At 44.2% G+C, this 22,475-nt stretch overlaps 1 protein-coding gene across 1 annotated transcript in view; it reads left to right on the top strand.

Annotated features, from left to right (window-relative positions):
• CCNY (cyclin Y) overlaps positions 1-22,475 on the top strand; it is a 129,239-nt gene that overhangs the window by 550 nt on the left and 106,214 nt on the right. The window lies entirely within an intron of this gene.

Raw genomic sequence — 22,475 nt, 5'->3', positions numbered from 1 at the left:
GGGGGTCCCTCCGATTCCTCCGACGCCCCGCGCCGCCTGAGCGCGCGCCCCGCATCCCGCCCGGCGGCCGTTGCTCTCGGTCCTTCCCCGCGAGCGGGCCAGGGTCTTCGCCCCCGAGAGCGGGCCTGGGCGGGGTCCAGGCCGGGCTCCGGCCGTCTGTCCGGCGGAGCCGCCTGTCTAGTTGCGCGCAGAAGGGTGAGGTCGTCCGTCCTCCGAAAGGCGAAGGGTATGGGGACCCTGGGCAGGCCGAGGACTGGGTGCCTGGGTCAGCTGCCCGGAAACTCGCCAGTTGATCCCACTTGCTGGCCTTCAGCCCATTTCCATGAAAAACTAACCTCCCCAAAACACCACCAACAAAAAGCTTTTTTTGGGGGGGGGTTTAAGAGACTGCAGTCAGATAGCTTCACCAGAATTCTTTAAAATTTTTTCTTTACGGTATTATCACAGTGATTTGCAGAGAGCTTTGGAATAAGTCCCCTCGTTTTTGCTTGGGGCTGAATTACAGTCCCGTGAATTTCTGATTGATTGGAATGACTTTTGGTTTGGATTAGTGTTTGTAAAGGAAGTTAAAGGACTGATCGCTGCGCCTAGTAATGGTTGTTTATTTTATTGGTCTTACAGTACCTTTATTAGTACCATCTTATCAATAAGCGACGTGGTTTAATATCTACAGATGGGTAGTTTATGCATCATACAGTTTATAAGTTTTCACCTTAAAAATTGGAAATATATTTTTATGACAACTTGACTTTTTTTTTAACCATTGAATCTTTTCACAGTTGATGTGGTTGAACTAATCTGAAAAAATTTCTTGTGTGAATGAATTGGCACAAGCCTATCGTAATTTATTCTTGTCTCTTTTAGGATGGCACATTCCATGTAGTATGCAAAGCCAAATTTAAACTCTACCAAAGGGAAGAATTTTCTTATTGTTTGGCCTCATTTAATTTCTTCTAAATAGTAAATTCTTCTTTTTAGGACAACAACTTTATTAAATGAGTACCATATGTAAAAGAGACTAAAAGAATGTCTGGTTTATAGTAGGCACTTAGTAAATTAGGGCTCAGTATGACATTTCTAGTGGTGTTATTTTAGACTTCCATTATGTTGACCTACTCTTTAGTTGCCTTTGAACTATAACCGTACTTTATTTTTAAATTTATGCGTTTAAAAGCATCTAGCAGGATATTAAGTTTGGTCTGTCATGATCATTCCTATGGTCTCAAGCACCTGAAAGAAGTGGCCAGCATGTAATAAACACTAAGTATTGTGTTTTACAGGAATGAATGAATGATTTTGTTGTAGGAAATCATCACTTAGTCCTATATAATGTTGGAGCATTGAAGATAATTTCTCCCTTATGTTGTGCCCTAATATCAGTTAGAGGCGTTGTGTTTTAAATAATGGATTAAAATAATACAAACAAAAGGAAGACTCTCATTTCTTAGACCCAGGCTGCGTGTTATTATTGCCTATAGTAAGGAAACAGGAAAATAAAAGTAATTGTAATCAGCTATTCGGCAGTAAGGCTTAGAAGGATTTTGCCAGAAAAAAATAGAGTAGTGTTGTGTTCTTTCATTTGGAAGAAATCTAAGTTTTGGTCATCATTCGCTTTTGAGAAAACATTTGGAAGAGCAGCAGCTCTTGTTTTGGAGGTTTGGGGAGGTTTGAGAGACTATAGAGCAGGTTAAGAGGATTTCTAATCTGGGCTGTAGACGATTTCTAATCTGGGCTGTAGTGGCTTCTCACCCCAGAACCCAGTTGGTATGAGGCTAGTTTAAACCCAGAAATACTAATTCACTATTTAAACAATGTTCTCTCTGTCTGCCACATTCAGTCAATAATACTTGTAGTATTTACCTATTTGGCCATTCTCAACAGTTTCAATTAGAGCAGAAATCTAGGACTGGGCTTTGGCATTAGTATGTGTAAAGCGCTCCAGGTGATTCTAAGATGCAGCTGGATTGAAAATCGCTGGCTGGGTGAGCCTTGGAAGTGTCATTGTTGTTCAGGGGCATTTTCCGTGGAAATTCATTCTGTCCGAGGCTGGGAGAAGAGAATAGGTTTGCTTAAGTTGTAGTGTATAGATATACATATATGTCTGTATTTTAACTTCTGATTATTAGGTGATTAGTAAACATGTAAAAACTGCATCTCAGGAGTTCTTGATTTTAGTAGGTAACAAAAGCTGAAGTGCCTAAGTACCATATTTCTTATACCCTGAAAGATCTTCCAGAGAGCTAGTCTTGGAAGGTTTAGAGAAGTTCATGGAGCTGGGTTAGGTTAGTTTCTTTAGAGCACAAAGATATGAGGTTCATGTTTTCCCTGCCCAAACACAGCAGGTAATGTTTGTAGAATTTCAGTGACTGTGTTAGGCTTCCATGATGCCCACAGGCAACTTGCCTGCCTTTGTATTTAGTGTACCTTAGTGTTAGGTTATTCCTGTTTTAGAAATTTATATTAGACTCATCAGTTACCCAGGTATTACTCCTGGTAAAATTACTGTGAGATTGAGAAAAAACAAAAACACTTAGCAACAGTGATGGTAATAAGTACAACCCTTACATATTGCTTACTCTGTGATGGATGCTGCTTTAATGCTTGACATCAGCTCATTCATTCAGTCGTCGCAGTAACCCTGGGGGTAATATTATCCTTACTTTAAGACCAAGAAATGAGGCAGAGAGGAGAAATGACTTGCCCAAAGTTATGGAGCCAGTAAATGACTAGTGGAAACTTTCCATTGTTGCTTGACTAGCCATCAAATATTAACTAAATATTAACTAGTGTGGGGTTGCCTTCTGGGGTAGGCTCTGTGTCACTGTGTCGTATCCATGGTTTCTCTGGGAAGGACTTCCTCCATCTGTAACATGCTGGATTTACCAGATTAGATTATTTTTGTGGGAGGAGAAGAAGAGGAATGGACTGAAGAGAATTTAAAATTCGGTGAGACTAAATAAATCAGGATAATTGTTAACATCTGTACCAGAGTGTCAGTTTGGGTTGACAAACTCAAACCTCAAAATGATTGGGAGCCACTTGATCCAAGGATCAGCTGTCATCCTTGACAATCCAATAGCTCCCTCATCTCATATCCAGTCTGCTAGGAAGGCATTACTCTCTATCTTCAAAATATATCCAGAGTCTGACTCCTTCTTAAAACCTCTCCTGCTGTTGCAATCTAAGCAGCCTGACTGGTCTCCCTGCTTCTCCCCTTACCCACCACGGTCTGTTCTCAACACTGCAGCTGTGCTGAGATCCTTTTCAGAACTTTAACACATCACTCCTCTGCTCAAAAAACTGCAGCGACTCCTTATGTCACATGGAGTAAAAGCCTTACAGTGAACTTGACAGTGGAGTCCTTCCAGTGGACTCCAAGGCCCTTTGTGATCTGCCTGCCTTCCTCAATCACTAGCTCTTTCTAGCCACACTGGCCTCCTTCAGTGCTGTTCCCCGAACACACCAGACATGCTGTCACTCCAGGACCTCTGCTCTGTCGCTCTGCCTGGAATGCTCTTCTCCATGTGTTCTCTTGGCCAGCCCCCCCTCAGCCCCTTCAGTCTTAGTTCAAGCCTCACTTTTTCAGTGAGGCCTTCCCAATCACCCCACTTTAACATTCCTCTGGTCACCCCATCAGCAATCCTAATATACATTTTGTGCACTATGATTTCTTAACTGCATGTCACCTGTAGTACATTGTATACACATATGTATGTATTGTAATAATATTTCTACTCTAGCGTATAAGTTCTGCTAGAACTTTTTTGTTCATTGATGTAACCTTAGTGCTTACAGTAGTGCCTGATACCTTGAAGAACCGCTTTAAATATTTGTTGAATGAATGAGTGAAGCCAGCCACTGAAGGACATCAGAGTCAGAGCATCAGTGTGTGTATTTATTGAGTGAGAGGAAGCAGAAGGAAGTAGAGAATGAATAAGACTTGTAATAATGAAAGCAGAGTGGATGTGAAACTTTTTGGTTGGTTTGCGTTTTAACCTGAGAGGTAAGCAGATAAGGTGATATCCTGAAAATGAAACTGAAGGAAGATTTCAAAGCATGACAAAAGAAAAAAACACGCCCAAACTGAAAGGAAACCAATGGCTGGTGGAAGTCTGTTTAACAGCGTGATATGTTTAGTCTTATTTCAGATGTCTCTTCAGATGAATGGCTTTAGCTGTGGTCTCACGTCCTTAAGGATCAAAGTGAGACTAAGATGCTTATAAATCAAAAAACACTAGATAAACAAATGTGATTATGAACATAGCCATTCATGTGACTTTCTTGGATTAAACGTGAAATGTGTTCTGGGATATATGGCACTGGTATCTGAACCTCCCACGGCCAGGGAAGCTGGAAGCTTGAGGTGCTCCCCCAGGCACCGCAGGGTAGCTGGGGAAGCCAATTGCTGTAAGGCTGGGGCGACAAGAGAGCTGGTAACAGACCTAAGTGCCTGTTTGGAGCAGGAGCTCGGACTCCTGCCCTTGGTTTCTGCGCTGTCTGCAGCCTATGGAAATTGATCCCTTCTGCGTTCTTTTTCTCGAGTCTCGGTCCCACTTTAACCTTTCCAGCCTGACGGGCAAAACCATGCCTGTAGACTTTGCTTCCAGGCTAAAATTTATTAGCAATGCTGCCTGTGAGGTTTGTGAAGATGTTCCGACCGAGTGTGGGCTAACTGCATACAGTGGTGGCTCCATGGAGCAATGATTGTGGCCCCCTGACCTCCATTCCACTCACTTATTTTCCTTCCTAATTTAGAATCAGGGAGTCATTTGCCCCTCACTTTATGGATGAGGAAGCTGAATCTTGGAAGGTGCAGTCTCTTGCGCAGGTCATGCAGATCCTGGAAGAGGGTAGTGAATCTCTTCACATCTTTCTCCTCATTTTACAGGAGAGGTAATCGAGCCTTAAATGTTAAGAAATTTGCTCAAGTTTCCACAGCTAGTTAGTAGCAGAGTTGGGGTCCAATTTATCCTTACTTGCTAGAGCGTCACACCTCAACTACCCTGTGATAGCTACTTAGGGAGGGAGTGATCTGTGCCTGGCCCACGCCTGTCTTGTTTTCAGAGTTTCAGTTGTTGCCTGTGTGCTTTTGGCTAACAGTGCTTTGCGAATAGGATTTTTACTTTTCTGCTCCTTTTAGGGAGGAGTGAAGATTAAATAATTTTTTGGAATTGTAGATTTTCTCACCCTTTTCTACGAAGCTGATTGTTTCTATCATCTTAAGGAGATGAATTGCTTTCACATTTCTGGCTAGATGAAACTAACAACAGAAAGATTAAATCCAGGGCTTCCCTGGTGGCGCAGTGGTTAAGAATCCTCCTGCCAGTGCAGGGGACAAGGGTTCAAGCCCTGATCCAGGAAGATCCCACATGCCTTAGAGCAACTAAACCCGTGCCCCAGAACTACTGAGCGTGCGCTCTAGCGCCCGCGAGCCACAGCTGCTGAAGCCCGCGTGCCTAGAGCCCATGCTCTGCAGCAAGAGAAGCCACCGCAATGAAGCCCATGCACCGCAACGAAGAGTAGCCCCTACTCACCACAACTGGAGAAAGCCCGCACACAGCAATGAAGATCCAACGCAGCCAAAAATAAATAAATAAATAAAATAAATTTTAAAAAAAGATTAAATCCATTCCTATCCAGAAAAGGGCAGAACCAAAAGGAAAACTATAATGAGAGGCAAGCCACGTGAGCAGCTTTGAAATCCTGTTTTAATCACGCAGGGTCAGAGATTTAGCTCCAGGCATATAGTGTTGGACTTAACCTTTAAGGAAGCAGTGTTTGGTATTTTTCACAAGAGAGCAATTCACAGTATCATGCTTGTCATACTTCAAAATACAGATCCTTTAACGATTCAACATCTAGGCACCCAGGGTAAGTCTGTGGCACCAACATTTGATGTTAGAGCCTCTCGTGCTTTCAGTATCATTTTCAGCTGGTAGCTGGAAGGAGGGAGAGAGCTCACTCTCCCTGCAGCCTTTCGCGTCATCATGAAATGTTGAGTTTGTTGCTGGGAGTCTTGGGTAGGAGATCATTTCCTCTCTGTGCTCCAAGACTCACTGTTGTCCTATCCTGCCTTTCCTGAAGAATGAGAGAAGGCTCTTCCCAGGGGGTTTACAGAATGTGCCTCTGGGTCTGTGAAGTTGATGGAGGGCAAGGAGCAGGAGCCCAGTAATCAGGAGGTCTGTGCCCCGGACATGACTCTGCCTTTGCTGTGGGGCCTCTGCCCTAGTGAGCCACTTTCCTCTCTGCTTAAAAAAGCGTGCTTAAAAATACTGCCTTGAGGGCTTCCGTGGTGGCGCAGTGGTTAAGAATCTGCCTGCCAGTGCAGGGGACATGGGTTCGAGCCCTGGTCTGGGAATATCCCACATGCCGCGGAGCAACTAGGCCCGTGCGCCACAACTACTGGGCCTGAGCTCTAGAGCCCGCGAGCCACAACTACTGAAGCCTCTGCGCCTAGAGCCCGTGCCCTGAAACAAGAGAAGCCACTGCAGTGAGAAGCCCACGCACTGCAACAAAGAGCAGCCCCTGCTCATCGCAACTAGAGAAAGCCCGCGCGCAGCAATGAAGACCCAACGCAGCCCTAAATAAATAAGTAAATTTATTAAAAAAAAATACTGCCTTGACATATGACCCAAGGGACCTAAAATGAGACTAAAATGCTTAATAAACCAGAAAGTACTAGATGCACGTATGTCATTATGAACATGGCTCTCATGTTGATTTCTTGGATTAAATATGCAGTGTGCTGCAAGAGCTACAGCAACCTGTGTTTGAACTTTCCATAGCCAGAGAAGGCAGAAGCCAAGGGGCTCATCCTACCAACATATCAAGCGTTCAGGGTAGTACCGGAAGGATAAGTGGAATTTTAGAGCTGGGTGGGATGAGGTTTTGCAGAGCTCTGTGACCTTTGAGTGGGAGCTTGGTGGCAGTAGAATTTGGAATAGAAATCATCCTCTTTCTAGCATTTATTGCCCTTCTGGGTTGCATCTTTCCAAAGTCATACCATGATGCCATGCAGTGAAAGTGGGATGAGTATTTGAGACAGCTTCTCCAACTCCTGGGGATACCCGGCCCCTCCAGCCAGCCGGCCGGTTGGCTGGCTGCCTGTGGAACTGGGTTCCTGGGAACGTCAGCCTGTGCCCTGACAGAGAGGGTAAGGCCAGGGATTTAAAAAACAAAATTCTTCAAAGAATAAGGTTTCTGAGGCATGCATACAGGTGCTTTATTATATTAAAATACTGCTTTAAATAAAGAGGAATTGATGGGCTGAAAAATAAGCACAGGAAGCCCTGAGCGAGTTTTTTGGGGCGGTTTGTGCCAATCTTTTTCATGGAAGAATCTGACTGGCTGGGTCCACAGCTGCAGAGAGGTCAGGGAGACCTCGCCCTCTGTTCCCTTTCTCAGCTGCTTGTGCTGCTGATAGCTGTTTCGTATGGCTCCCTTCCTTTACTTCTTCTGGGGCTTCTTTTGCTCTCTGCCAGCTTGGAAAAAGGGGTGTGCTGAAGCTAAAATCGAGTGTGGTTGGTCTGATAGCTGACAAATTGGCAGGCTCCTCAGTCAGCAAGAGTTTGCCTAGAAAGTCTCTTGGTGACTCTGAGAAGAGAGATCATCTCAGGGACGGTCAGTTCCAAATTGCTACATTTTGGGCCTCTCTGTTGCCTTGCTGGGGAGGTTACACTTAAATACTGGAGTGGAAAACCTTGAAATCCTTTATTCTTCACCTTTGTCAGAATATTGACATTCTGTACAACAGTTTTGACTTTGTAAAGAAACTTTGTTTTTTTATTTGTTTTTCATATGGCTCAAAAATTGTACTGAAAGGGAGTTCTAAAATATTTGGTCAATGGTAACATCTCTGGGATAAGTGTCTAGTCTCCTCTGGTTATCCTACTTTGATTAAAAAAAATTCAACCTGATTTCATTATTTGATAGACACATTACCTAACATATGTAATTTTAATTCCTGGGTCATTCTTTTGTGGTCTTTGTCCCCTACTTGGGCTGTATAGTGGGGGCTCATTGGGTGTGATAGATGTGAGTGCCATGCTCAGCAGAGATGTACCAGCCTCCGCAGACATGTCAGCTGGCTCCTGGTACTGAGAGAAGTACAGCTGGAGTACACTAAAGATAATTGTTAGCAACTGCAATTACATCCTTGCCAGATTGCTTCGTGAGCTTTACAGAAATCTCAGTTGGATGGTGAAATGCAAGTCACTTCTATTTTGGACACCTCCGATTATAGACCTTGTGTCTCTGAGGAGGATAAATAGGAAGTACTCGGCATGGGAGTTCACATGTAATATAGCTGTGTGTTGCAACAGTGTGTAGTGTTTGAAACATTTTGTAAGCACGTTTTCTTGTGGATGGATGATTCTGTTCCTGGTGGGGAAAGAGAAGCTATTAAAGATATTGTGATTATATTTGATAAACTCTTGTCTCACTCTGCAAATTTAGCATTAATCAGGGGAATTAGTGCATGGATGGATAGGTTAAGAGGTCTGTCCTTCACCTCAAGAAAAGGTTTCACCCCACATTTAGGATTCTGTCCAGGAATGAACCTTGACTTAGGATACTAGTTGATGACAGCTATTGAATTAAGTGTAATCGCAGTTGTCCTTTGCACTATCTCTGGTTTTTAGATGTGGATCTAGATTTTGTACAGTTGCTTACGAGTCCAGGTTTTAGGGCTCCCTGTGTGTCCTGCTGAAATCTAGGATGAGAGTTGAAGTTGTGATGCTGTGTTTAAATTCAGCTTCAAAAATTTCGAACTCACACATTCATCAAGCAGTTCTTTCATTTATAGTGAGCAATTATTTTTGTCAGTTTATGCGGATAATCTTTTTTTTCCCCTCAAGCTGTGTGTAAGTGATGGGCCGTTATTTTAATGTGTAGTTCTTGTTACTCCTTTGCTTGAAAGACATTGGTAAACAGGGTCTCTACAGAATTGGAGATTGCCTTCTGTCTTCGAGAGCTAAAGGCAATGAAGAGGGACGTTTACGTTAATGTTAGCATACATTTGACTCTTTTCTGTAGGTAAATCTAATGTCTAATTTTCTGTGTCTTGCATTTTGTCGGAAGTCTGGAGGAAGCATAACAAAGCTGCCTTTCAGAAGTGTGACTTGAAGTATCAACTGCACAGCTCTGAACTGGAGGAGGAGAGCACGGGTCCTTGCTGTGCACGCCGTTCTCTTCCGTGGAGGCTGGTGGTTCTGTCTGAGCCCTGCACCCGGGTGCAGACCCCGTGCGCTATGTAGTGTCTCCTCCGCAGCGGGAGGGACACTGCTTAGTCGCTGGCTTTGCAGCTGTCGGTGGCCCCTGGGTTTGGGGAGTGCAGGACTTGAACAGAGCGTGTGCAGAGGGGCTGCGGCGGCCTCGAGGAGGTGGGGGTGGGTGGGGACGACCCTGTGCAAGACCCCCGGGCGGGCACGGCCCCACGAGTGGTCAGTGCCTTTGCTGCTGGGCCACGTTGGGTGCCTCGTGCCCTTGAGAATGACTGGGGCTGGACGGCGCGCGGGGCTGTGGTTTTCAGGGTCAGTGGGGGTGGCCTGTTGGGGAGAGGCCCTGTGGGCTTCTGGTGTGGAACCAGGAGACACTGGACGACTGGACCTCATCGTCATCTCTCATTTAACCAAGAATGTTCTGGAAGGAGCCTTTGTTGAAGCCTAAGTTGGGTTTTTTGAAAATGGAAGTTATTCTTGTGTCTGGGGTAAAAAGGCACTGTGACAGGAACAGAGGGAAGGATGGAGGGAGTTGAGGATGGAGTGTGAGGACAAGACAAGAGTGGGTGGAGCCGGGTGAGCATGGGCTGCAGCCTGCGAGGGGACAGCGCTATCTCCCCTTTGTCTCGGTTCTGCACGTTTGTCACTGTCACACATCCGAGGCCACGGGCAGGCATGCCGGGCTCCAGGGGCACTGTGTGAACAACCCCGCTGTTTCCCCACAGGGCTGCTTTCTGTGCTCATTTGGACTCTTTAGGACGGGCACGTGCTCTGAGGTGGGGCTCCTCGTGGTACTGTGGACAGAAACATGTGCCCTTGACTCTGAGCTGATGGGGCCGTGGTGTTCTGGGTGCACCTGGAAGGTGTGTGATTCCTTTGTTCAAATTAAAAAATCATGCGTTTATCTTCCGTATGCCTTCTCTTTTTTTTTCCCCTTTCTTTTTTCCCTTTTTAGTGCAATACTGAGAGGCGTGGTACATTTTTCTTCTTTTAGCCAGCAGTTTTATTTTTTACTTCAACTTTAATATCAGCTAGTTTTTTGTGTGGGTTTTTCATATTTTCTTAGTACTCACAGTGGGCTTTCCTTTGAGAGTCTGTTTTGAGGAGGAATATAAAGATGGTCTCTTTGAGTTGGTAAAGCTCTGATGTGTTTTCTGACGTCGCTTTGGCTGGGTTTGAGTGCTCAGTGAAGTTTTGTATTTTTGTGGACCTTTTCAAATCTCATCACTGCAGCTGGGTGACCTGGCTTCCTGAGGCAGGTGGTGGGTGAACAGAAATGGTGTTTGATTCAGGGTCTGGTATTCAAGGTCATGCTTAATAGAAAACTTGGGGGGAAACCCTTCTGGGTGTCGTATCTGTGTTGCACTGTTACACTCTTGAGGAAAAAGTTTGGGGATGAACAGGTCATTTGATTTCAAGACTTGATTTGATTTGAGGTTTAGAAATTCAAGTCTTGATTTGTAGCTTGCCTAGGTGAAGAAAGCTCCAAAAAATGTGGTGATGCTGTATTCCTGACAGTTAAACCTTGCCTCTATGAATATTTGAACCCCAAATGTCAGTCCCTTAGTTGTGAAGTTACCTGTAAAGATAGAACGGAAGTGGCTCCTGAAGCTGAAGATGTTCCTCCAGAGCCTGAGGGTTGAAGGTGCGTAGTCAGCGCCTGCGGCGCCCGTGTAGCACAGATCGCTGGTTAGGAAGCGTCCCCGTTGTCAAGGTGCAGCCTTGGATTAGCAAGGGGGTCAGCAGCCTTGCTGCAGAGCTCAGAGGGAAGCCGGCTGCCTGGGCCTTGACGGCAGGATTAAAAAGGCTCCCGGCAGAAAGATGGGAGAACGGAGCGGTTGGGACTGGCACTGCTTCTGGGGCTGCCCGTCCACGTGCTCTCTAGAGCCCTGTAGCAGCACTGCTTGGAGTTACAAGGATGAGCCCCTCCTGGTCCGCATAGCACATCTGGATGTGACATGGAGATGAGCCATGCAGAGGCAGCCAGACCTTGGTCATTTTCTCTCTGTTCCTTCTGTATTCTGAGGCCCTCTGAAGTGACGTTCAGTATTGTTTTTAGAGTGAATCTGAAGTTTTACGAGGCCCAGTATATGCCCGTGTGCATGAAATAAGAGGTCTTTCAGGGAAGGAAGGTCTGGCCTTACCCAAGCGAAGTGTGTCATAGTTCTTTCAGCTGCTTTCGTGGGCAGGCTGTCTAGAGAATCTGTTTGCACAAGAAGAAATACGGCAAAATGTCTTCTGTACCACTTAAGGTAGGGGTAATTAGCAGTTCGTGGGGACCAGGAATGTAACTTGAGACAGAAGATGATGATTGTAGAATATTTTAAGTACTTTTATTTTAAGCATATAAAACAAAAGCGTGGGACACAATGAACAGAAGTGCTTCTTATTAGGTGCCCTTACGAGACCTCTTTTGGTGAACAGGTAACCAGTATATAAAGGGGTATCCAATATGAATTTGAATCCTATTCTCTTAGTAAACAGCAGTGCTCCTCTTGAATGTCTTCAGCCCAACAGTTTTTAGGGCCATTGCTCGTTATACGCTTTGGTCAGGTAGGCGTGATCACTGATACCTGCGTTGGCCATGTTGTTTGGTTTGCTCCTGAGGGTGTACGTAATTTCCCTGATTTTCAGGTATTATTATAAGACACTTGGGGTGTGATGTCTTGGCCTTCATTTCACTTGTTTTGTTCCAGGAAGTCTACCTAGAATATAGCGTTCCCAGTACCGTTTTTATTTGAAATGCCCGTTATTGCTGAGGGTGGGATCAGTTTGTAGGATGACTGTGGCTGCAAAACTAATCACAAAGCTTTTTTTTTTTTTCTTTTTTTCCCCAGAGTTCAGAAGTGGTGACAGTTGTTTAGTTTGGAATTCTCATTATAGGTAAAAGAGGCCACATAAGCAGAATGCTAATGCTGTGAGGAACTAGACAAGCTGAGAAGTTGGGGGGGGGGCTTCCTTTCCTTTTAAACTAACATGTCTAGCGAGTGGTAAATTCCTTGTGAGAAGTATTTCTAGAATGTGTTGTCTTCAGCCATGGAGAAGCAGGAGTTGGAGAGAAAATGGAATTCAGCAGCAAGTGTTGGCCGAGAGACGTCTGTTTTCCATCACTTAAAGGGGGAACTCATGGTGCCTGTGATGACTGGGCTCAGAGCCCTGGCTATCTTGGGCAGTGCTATGCTGGCATTTTGCATACGAGCGAGAATTTGATGTCCCCTGTTGGAGGTTAAGGTCCAGTTCTTCTACCGGTCAACAGATATTGGTCAATCCAAGTACTAATCAGTTCTAGGCTCCCCACTGGATGCTGGGAATGCAAAGATCAATGTAGCTCGGACTTTGCCTTTAAAGACCTAATGATCCTTTAAGGGAGACAGATACGCAGATAAGTGATTACAATACCATATACAGAGGTAGAAGGGAGGCTGAAATGATGATCTCTGTCCTAGGTGGTGAGGGGATATGGTCAGGGAAGACTTTGCCAAGACAGCCTGGTGTCGAGGGCAAGAGGAGTGGGAGTGGGGAAGGGGCAGGAAAGGGTGCAGGGAAACTGTTTTAGAAAGATCCTGCGTGCATTGGGGCATAACTTCGTTTTGAAGTCAGTAGGTAATGTTGAACTTATCGGTGGCTTAGTCCCCAAACATCTTATTTAATGAATTATGCTCCTCAGGGGGACATTTGTTCTAAAAGATTTCATAATGGATGGATGTGCATTGGAGAGCAGTTTCTTGAGTATTTTGCATATACTCTGGATTCTGGGAAATGATTACTCAAAGTTGTAACGTGGAAGACAGAATAATGTCTTGAGAACTGTAAAAGCAATGTGCTGTTTTTGTTGGGTATGAGACATGAGCCTTCATAGAATCACGGAGCGTTCATACCATCAAGTACCACCGAGATCCTCACGCTTCAGGTCAGGCAGCCAAGCTGCTGGGAGGGCTGCTCCCCAGCATCACACGGCTCGTTCCGGGTGGCGTGCAGGCAGGAAAGTCTCCTGATGGGAGATAGGGTCTTTCACACTGGTTTTCGCCAGAAGATTAAATATTCCCCAAAGGAGATTAACCTTTTTTTTTTTTTTTTTGGCTGCGCTGGCTCTTCGTTGTGGCACGTGGGCTAATCAGGCTGTGTAACAAACTACCCCCAAATTTAGTAGCTTAGAACAACAGTATTCATCATCTCTCAGTGTCTGTGAGTTGGGACACGGGCACACCTTAGCTCAAGGTCTCTGGTAGAATTGCAGTCGAGCTGTCAGCTGAGGCCATGGTCCTCTTAGGGCTCAACCAGGAGAAGAGAATCTCCTTCCAAGGCCTCAGGTGCTCGTTGGCTGCTGGCTTCAGACATCAGTTCCTTGCCTTGCCAGCCTCTCCAGGGGCAGCTCCCACCATGGCAGCTGGCTTCCCCTAGAGCAAGTGATCTGGGAGGGCAAGAGAGACCCCTAGGGTAGGAGCCGCCGCCTTTCTGTACCTGAGTTAGAAATGGCATTCCGTCATTGCTCAAGTCTGGCCCACACCCAAGGGGACAGTGTTACATAAGAGTGTGAAAACCTAGAGGTGTTTGGGGGGGCTATATTGGAGGCTGCTTACCGCAGGCACTGAACAGGATTCTTTTGCTTGTATGTAAGGGTCGTCCACTAAAACTGCTTGAGCAAAATGGGTGGGAAGTGCAGGAGGGAAGAGTTATTGCAAGTACGTGAAGATATTTCATGGAAAGCAAGGGCCAGGAGCATACCTGAGTCTCATAGGGAACTGGAGTTGGGAGTTGGACAGCCTGTAGGAACAGAGGCAGCTGTCTCTTCAGTTTACTGTTAAATTCTCTTGTCAGGCTTAGTTGGTCTTATCTTTCTCCATGTCTCAAATTTATTTTTCTGTCAATTTTTATTCTCTCTGTAAAATTCCTTCCTTCCTCCCTCCCTGCCTCCCTCTCTCCCTCTCTCCCTCAATTCTAAGACCACAAAAGACTGACTAGAATCTCAGTGTTCCAGTTTCCCAGGAGAAAGGATTGCATGCACTCCACCCAGCTAATGGGGTGGCTTCCCCTGTGAGAAGTGTCCAGTCAGCTGTGGTGGGTGAAGGTCAAGGTGGGGGTCTGGACGTGATTACAGAAGCTTTACCTCTGTTGTTATGGAAGTGGATAAAAGGGTGAGGTTGCAGGGGGTGGTGATGGTTGGGGAAAGCACATTTCAGAGAAGGGCATTTGGAAATAATTTTATCAGATATGTATTTTTAAAATCCATGTTTCAGTTTTCCCTAGTAGGAAAAGGAATTCCCTAGTAGACCTAAAATGAATGAATTTGGGTAAAACTCAAGTTAGGGATAAGTTTTGCAAATAGTTTGGAAAAGAGGGACCTTAGCAGAAAAGCATGGTTATCTCTATTAAGAAATTTAAAAAACAGTCTTTGAGACATCTGTTAATTTGAAAGCTGGGAGACTTATTGGTTACTAAAATTGCTATTTCTCTTTCTTGCTCTTTCTGAGCTTGCCCCTTATAAATTCCAGGTTTATCCACTTAAAAAAAATGCTCTTACACTGTGAACATCTGTCAGCTTTCCTATCTTAGATTTTTTTTTTTAGCAGTTTATGTAACTTGAATTGAAATAAGCATTTTTGTTCTGTTCTAAAACTGCCCACTTAAGTGTCTTCATAACACTGTTTTTGGCTTTAATTGATTTCAATAAATTATAAAGGTGCACAGAAGGTTTTTACTGACATTTTTGCACACTTTGACTTAGCCGTAAGAAATTTTGTGTTATAAAGATAGAAACTGAAAGCCTTTCCCAGAGGTATCTTTCGTTTTGCTTTGTAGACAAGTTGGTTGGCTGGTTTTGAGTTTTGTTTTGGAGTTTGATTTGAACAGTCCAATAGCGGCAGCAATTAAAGCAGATTAATATGCAGTGAATACTTAAGCTTGTACATTTTAGGATGTTGCTCTGTTGGTTAAAAATTGAAACTGGCAGAATGGTCTCTGGGAATGCTAAGCCCTTACAGGTCCCTGGGTGGGGGGAGCCGGCAAGTGGCGTTGGCACAGGTGGGTGTGGAGACCCAGAGGGTGTTCTGAGCGTTTCAGAGTCTGCTGGTTTTTGCGAGGTTTGCCAGTTGGTGCTCCTTTGGAAAAGTCAGCTCCCACTATTTACCCTAATACATTCCTCACACAGTACTCCATTATTGTAGATGTAGATTTGGTAATGACGCTGCTATTTCCTGTTAGAATCTGGTAGGGAAAAAGACTGTCGACTGCAGTTGCAGAATCTCTGGGACGATGCAGCAAGTTTCTCCAGCTTCTTCATGTTAGTTGCTTCTTATGATCCATTCTCTTCAATCTGTTATTTCTTATAATCCAGTCTCTCTCCCCTTTACACACGTGGAGTTGATCTTGTCCCTCTGCTTACAGCCCCACTTGGCCTTAGTTGGGTTCGCTCAGACACAATCTCCTTCCCGCGCCCCTGCCTGTGCACAGACCTCTTTCCTCATCTAGCGACTCCTCGGTGCTTCTCAAACTGCCAAGCCTGCCCCTGTCTCAGGGCTGTGCATCCTTTATTCCTCCTGCCTTGCGTGCTCTTCCCAGGCTCGCTCCGGGGCAGGAGTGCACGCAGAGAGGGGAGCCTTCTGCCACCACCCAGCCCCAGCCCTAGGCCCATTGCTCTCTGTCACTTTACCTTGTTTGCCTATTTGTTATGTGCCCTCCTGCCATCCTCCGCCTGCCAGAATGTAAACTCCAGGAGGGTAGGGACTCTGTCCATCTTGATCCCCATTACCTAGAACAGCACTTGGCACATAGAAGGTGCTCAGTAAGTATTAGAACAGTAGAGATAGTGCATTCATTTCACATCTAATAAACGTTTTGTGGTTCTTGACCTTGGTATTTTTAAAGAGCACAGGCCAGTTATTTTAAAATTACCCCTTAGTTTGGGTTTGTCTGATGTTTTCTCTTGATTTGCTTCAGGTTCTGCATTTTCAGCGGGAGTACCGCAGAGGTGGTGCATCACAGACAGGGGCACATGTGTCCTGTTCATCCCAGGGCTGCTGATGTTGACTTTATACTCGGTTAAGGGGTGGTACCATCTGGGTTTCTTCAGCATAATGTAGCTTTAATTAATAGTAGTAATTTGTGGGGAGATTGAGACTATGTAAATGCCCTGTTTCTGATCAGTTTTTTCTCGTGAGCTTCAGTGTCCATTGGTGACTTAGGTCCTCCCGTGTTTTGGGTGGGCATCTGATGTGCGGGCGAGCTCTTCTCATTTATAGATTTGCCAGTTTGGAGTCATGGATTCTTATTTTATTCAGTGAGTTGCAATATGTTCTTCTTATTTTTTGTTGTTGCTCAGATTGTCCCAGATTTGTTTGGTGGGAGCCTCTTCAAACTGCAAACTGGTTTCTTTATCAGCTCTGTCCTTTTGATATGTCCTCCTCATTCCTTGAACACTTCCTTAATTTCTCACAGGATATTTGCCTGTTAGAAATAATTTTTCTCTTGGTTTGGAAAACGTTTTCTCCCTTAAGAAATATGGATGCAATATTTTCCTTTACAGAACATCACAGTAACGTCAGTAGCCAATCTTGGTGCCTGAAGATGTGGCCTTAAGCAAGTCTCTCTTTTTGTAAACTCACATGATTTTGCTTGCTGGTTCTGTGAAATCAGAGAGCTGGCAGGTTATCTGCCGGTAGCTCAGGGACAAGATAGTTGAGTGAGATGTTGACAGTATTTATTGAGTACTGCCAACGTGTAAAGCCTTCTACCTGGAGCTGGAAAAACTGAAGACAAGCGCCCGCTCTGCTCCCTGGGGTGGAGGGTTTAGTGGAGGAAGATGAGACTGTCTGTGCATAAGAACAAGTGAGGTCGGAAAGGCGAACTTTGGTAACGAACTGTCCTCTTCACCGGCTCACACACAGAGGACAAGGCAAGGCCAAGGCCTGACCCGTTTGACCTATAAAGATATGACAAATCACTTTCAGATTTAGATGATAGATTACCTGTACAGACAAAGGAGCCGGCGTCCCCAAATGCTTGTGAACCACACACCAGAAAGGGTGACACTGAAATAAAAGGGACCAGTGACTGTGAGTTGCAGGCACCCTGCTGCTGTGAAGCCAAGTCTGTGTGGGTTTATGTTCTGGACGTCTACTCAGAGCAGGGTGGTGTGTGTGGAAGGCCCCATACTTCATCAGAACCTGGGAGGCAATCAGAGAGGGCGGGAGGCCGATGGGAGTTGGCCTCTGCCATGGTCTGAGAGTTTGTGTCTCCCCAGAATCCACATGTTGGAATCCTCATGGCCATTGTGTTGGTGTTCAAGTAGGGCCTTTGGGAGTGCTTGAGTTGTGAGGGTGGAGCCTTATAAAAGAGAGTTCAGAGCACTCCCTTGCCCCTTCCACTAGGAGAGGGTACGGTCAGAAGCCTGCACGCCGGAAGAGGGCCCTCACCCCACCGTGCTGGCACCCTGATCTTGGACTTCCAGCCTCCAAAAGTGAGAAATCAATTTCTGGTGTCTGTAAGCCATCCGGGCTGTGGTATTCTGTTACAGCAGCCGGAACAGACTAAGACAGCCTCCTGGTGCTCCTCAGGCCCTCCTCTCGTGCTCCGGGAGGGGCGTGAGGTGCTCCTCCAGGACACATCTGCTTCCGGGGCTGTGTAGGGGAGGGTGAGGTTGCTGGGGCACCGTGGCGGAGCCGTTCTGCACTTTTCCACTTGTAATATGGTTGACACCTCCACGCGGAGATGTCATATGGCCTCTGACGGTCGCTGACCTGGTTGTTGCACTCCTTCCTTGTCCTGATCCACTTGGCTACACATCTGTTCTGTGATTAGCTCTTGTGTGCATCAGGCTGTTCCTGGGACCTTTTTTTCTGTCCAGTGTACTCTTTATATCCAACCTAAACCCCTAGATGGCATTTGTTTGAGAATCCTAGGTCAGGCTGTCCTGAGTGCCGCGTTTTGGAGCATCTGGTTTTGGGTAGTAGGCTCAGCTGGTCAGAGTGGCCCAGGAAGATTAATATGTTGGAGCTATGGGAACTAGATGTGAACAGGAAATGACTGGAGCCAGTGGGAAGTCTGAGGTGGGATGGGGGTCTTGGAAAGAAAGTTATGGACGCACCCTGCTGCCACACCCCCCAGCCCCAGACAGACTTTGAGTCCCTCAGAGCACCCACCCCGCCCACCGGAGAGAATGAATGGAGCAGCCTTGGAATTCAGGATCCTTGGAGACGGCAGGATGCTGTGTTGGTGAATGGAAACTGGAGAAGGAGGAGGAAGAATTGGCTTTGAGGAAGGAGAGGGTAAACTTTGGGGGCATAGACAGGTTTTACACAGTCTCCCTCAGTGTTAAGTGATAATTAGTTTTTACAAAATTCATTTTAATATATTCCTGTTAAGAATGTAATTTTCTAGGTCTAGTAATGTGAAAGGATCTGAATGTTCTCATCCTCAAAGAAATGATGAAAGGATCCAGACTTATAGTCATTTTACTTGATGAAAATGTGTGTTTACAGCAGCTCTTGGTGATTTGGGATTCTTTGATCTCGTTTCTCATATGACTTCTGGTCTTTTAGCCCTTCACCCATAATTCAAAACAGAGGAGGCAAGTAGGGGTGAAATTCAAGTATTTAGATTTAAGTAAAGGTTCTTTTGATTATTCCTTTAAGTTATTCAAGCTAGCATGACACAAAGTTGACTGAATTTTACGTCCTGTTTGTTCCACATATAATTAGATATACCAAAAGATTGCTTTCTGACCACCAGACATAAGTTGTTTTTTTTTTTTTTTCAGACATAAGTTTTTAAGTTGGTTCAATATAACTAATTTAAAAATACGATGTGGTGGAGTGGTCAGATGTACCATTAGGGTGATTTTTTAAATTAAAGTATAATTGACTGGACTTTCCCGCTGGGACAGAGGTTAAGAATCAGCCTGCCGATGCAGGGGACATGGGTTCGATCCCTGGTCCAGGAAGGTCCCACATGCTGCAGAGCAGCTAAGCCTGTGTGTCACAACTACTGAGCCCGCACTCTAGACCCCGCCAGCCACAACTACTGAGCCCGCACTCTAGAGCCCGCGTGCCACAACTACTGAGGCCGCACTCTAGAGCCCACGTGCCACAACTACTGAAGCCCATGCGCCTGGAGCCCGTGCTCCGCAACAAGAGAAGCCCCCGCAATGAGAAGCATGCGCACCACAACGAAGAGTAGCTCCCGCTCACCGCAACTAGAGAAAGCCCGCATGCAGCAACGAAGACCCAACACAGCCAAAAAAAAAAGTATAATTGACTTGCAATATTATATTAGTTTCAGGTGTACAGCATAGTGATTCAATATTTCTATATATCATAAAACAATCACCACAATAAGTGTAGTTACCATCTGTTACCATACAGAGATATTCCAATAATATTGAGTATATTCTCTATGCTGTATATTACATCCTTATGACTTATTTTATAACTGGAAGTTGTATTTCTTAATCTTCCTCACCTATTTCACTCATCCCCCCACTCCCCTCCCTCTGACAATCATCGGTTTATTCTCTGTATCTATGAGTCTGTTTCTGTTTTGTTTTATGTGTTCATTTGTTTTGTTTTTTGATTCCCCATAGAAGTGAAATCATACGGTACTTTCTCTGTCTGATCATTTCACTTAGCATAATCCCCTCAAGGTCCATCCATCAAATGGCAAGATTTCATTCTTCTTTATGGCTAATACTCTATTGTATAAAAATACCACATCTTCTTTATCCATTCATCTGTTGATGGACACATAGGTTGTTTCCATGTCTCGGCTATTGTAAATAATCCTGCTATGAATATGGGAGTGCAGACAGACACAGTGTTTTTGTTTTCTCTGGTATATACCCGGAAGTAGAATTGCTGGACATGTGGTAGTTCTATTTTTACTTTTTTGAGGAACCTCCATGCTGTTTTTCATGGTGGCTGCAACAATTTACATTTCCACCAACAGTATACCAAGGGTTTCCTTTTCTCCACACATTAGGATCATGTTTGAATGTGTGTTCATAGTAGTGTAGAATATCAAGAGACGACATATTTCTAAAGTTTTGAATTCTTATGTGAAAGTCAGCTTTAATAGGAGCACTACCTACATTAATATGCTTACTAGACATTTTACCTCTGAGAATTGTGTGTTTTTATGCTTCATTTTTTCTAGCTACTGTTTGTGTTTTTTTCAAAACTTCGGGTTATTTATATGATTTGCCTGTTAACTCTTTTAACTTTTGAACTTTTAAAAGCCATCTTCTTTTACACATTGAGGACTTTACCAAAGCAAAAGCTGTATAAATCTGATTTGGGGAGTGGTCCTAAGTTAGAATTGGGCCCTAATTGTCAAAATGTGGACATTTTCTGAGCTCTCCTAGTGCTCATTTAAGTTCAAGACCACCTTGTATATACTTTTGAAACGAGCCAGTTAGCATATGTTTAACAATCAGTCAATTTAAACAAATGTTTTGTAACATGTTGATCTTTGAACATTAGTGCTCTGGGAGGTGGAAAATTCTAAGTGCACATGAAAGATTTTTATCACTGGGTTACATACTTAACAGCCAGTTCTATCTCAAACTTGCCTAGTAGTGTTTGTTGAGCTCGTGAGGTTTATGGAATATAAGTGAGACAGGTAATCTTTTTCCCTGGAGGACATTTGAGAGCAAGAATAGCATAAATTTGATACTCAGCTAGAAAAGAAAAGAAAAAAATATATACATATGCTTATGTTTAAATGGTCCTCGTGATAAAAAGACTTGTGTGGCAAAGAGTGGTTGCCTTATTTTTACTGCAGCCTTATATCTTAAAACCAAACCAAAACCTAGATTTATTTCTTTTATGCTTATCAAGTGAGGAGACATTTCTGTGCTTCCTACCACCAGTTGAAGAATGTTGAACTTCAAAAATAAAAAGTCACGGATGAATTCTCCCTCATTTGTATGCTGTTACTGTCAAGATATTTAATTCCCTAATACAAATCAAGATTTTTTGGTTAACTTCTCTGGATTTGAGGTTGTCAGTTCTCTTTTGCCCCTACTAATCTTTGTATGCTTAGAAACGGCCAGTTAAGGGGTCTTCCCTGGTGGCGCAGTGGTTAAGAATCCGCCTGCCAATGCAGGGGACACGGGTTCGATCCCTGGTCCAGGAAGATCCCACATGCCTTGGAGCAACTAAATCCATGTGCCACAACTACTGAGCCTGCGCTGTAGAGCCTGTGAGCCACAACTACTGAAGCCTGCGTGCCTAGAGCCAGAACTCCACAACAAGAGAAGCCACCGCAATGAGAAGCCCGCGCATCGCAACAAGGAGTAGCCCCAACTACTACTCTAGTTTCTTGCCGCAACTAGAGAAAGCCCACGCACAGCAATGAAGACCCAACGCAGCCAAAAATAAATAAATTAATTAATTAATGGAAAAAAAAAGGCCAGTTAAGTATATATAATACTAGGTAAAAAAATAAAAAAGATTATTAATCTAAATAAAATCTTTAATTGAAAGTATTGTAGCAATGTTAATTTCTTAGTTTTTAAAACTGTGTATAAGGTGTTGTAACTTCGGGGGAAGCTGGACAAAGGGTATATAAGGAACTCTGAACGATTTTTATAATTCTTCTGTAATCTGAAAATAATTTCAAAATAAAATGTTAAAAAATGACTAATTTATCAGCAAAATTATTAGTGTATTCCAAAACCAGATAGAAGTCGTTTGTCTGCTGAGGGTTGATTCCTTGTTTATGTTCATTAACCTGAAAAATTGAGAGTTGAACTATCTCAGGAGGATGAAAATGCTGTGCTCGTGTGTTCAGTGAGTGCAGACTTGTTCCTTCTTCTCTTCTGTGTTATGTATCTATATGCGTAGATGCACAGATATCAGTTTGCGTACACATATGCAGTAAGTGCATCTAAAGAAGACACTGGCTTTACAAAAAGATTATAGAATTTCATTTTAGCTTGTTACACCTTTGTTTTCTTGGTGGGATGGGGCTTTTTTGCAAAAAGCAGCATATGATTTGGGGCATCATGTGTAAGTTGAGTGATCAAGCAGTTTAATAATGATTTGGATCTAAATTTAAGAAATGAGATTTCTTTTTGAAATGAACTGGTTCTGAATTGATTTCTAAGGAACAGCGTGAAGTTTCTTTGTGCAGTGGTCTTATCTTTGGACTAAGTTTAATTTGTAGATTTCAGCTTCAAAGGTTGTCACTTAGATATATACCATTATAAATTGTTGGTGACATCCCTATTAATAGATGAAAGGACCAATGGTTTTTCAGCAGTTG

This window comes from Delphinus delphis, chromosome 2 (genome assembly GCF_949987515.2).
Source record: "Delphinus delphis chromosome 2, mDelDel1.2, whole genome shotgun sequence".
Classification (NCBI taxonomy): domain Eukaryota; kingdom Metazoa; phylum Chordata; class Mammalia; order Artiodactyla; family Delphinidae; genus Delphinus; species Delphinus delphis.
Note: the sequence above shows the minus strand (reverse complement) of the source record. Positions and strands in the feature narration are given on the sequence as shown.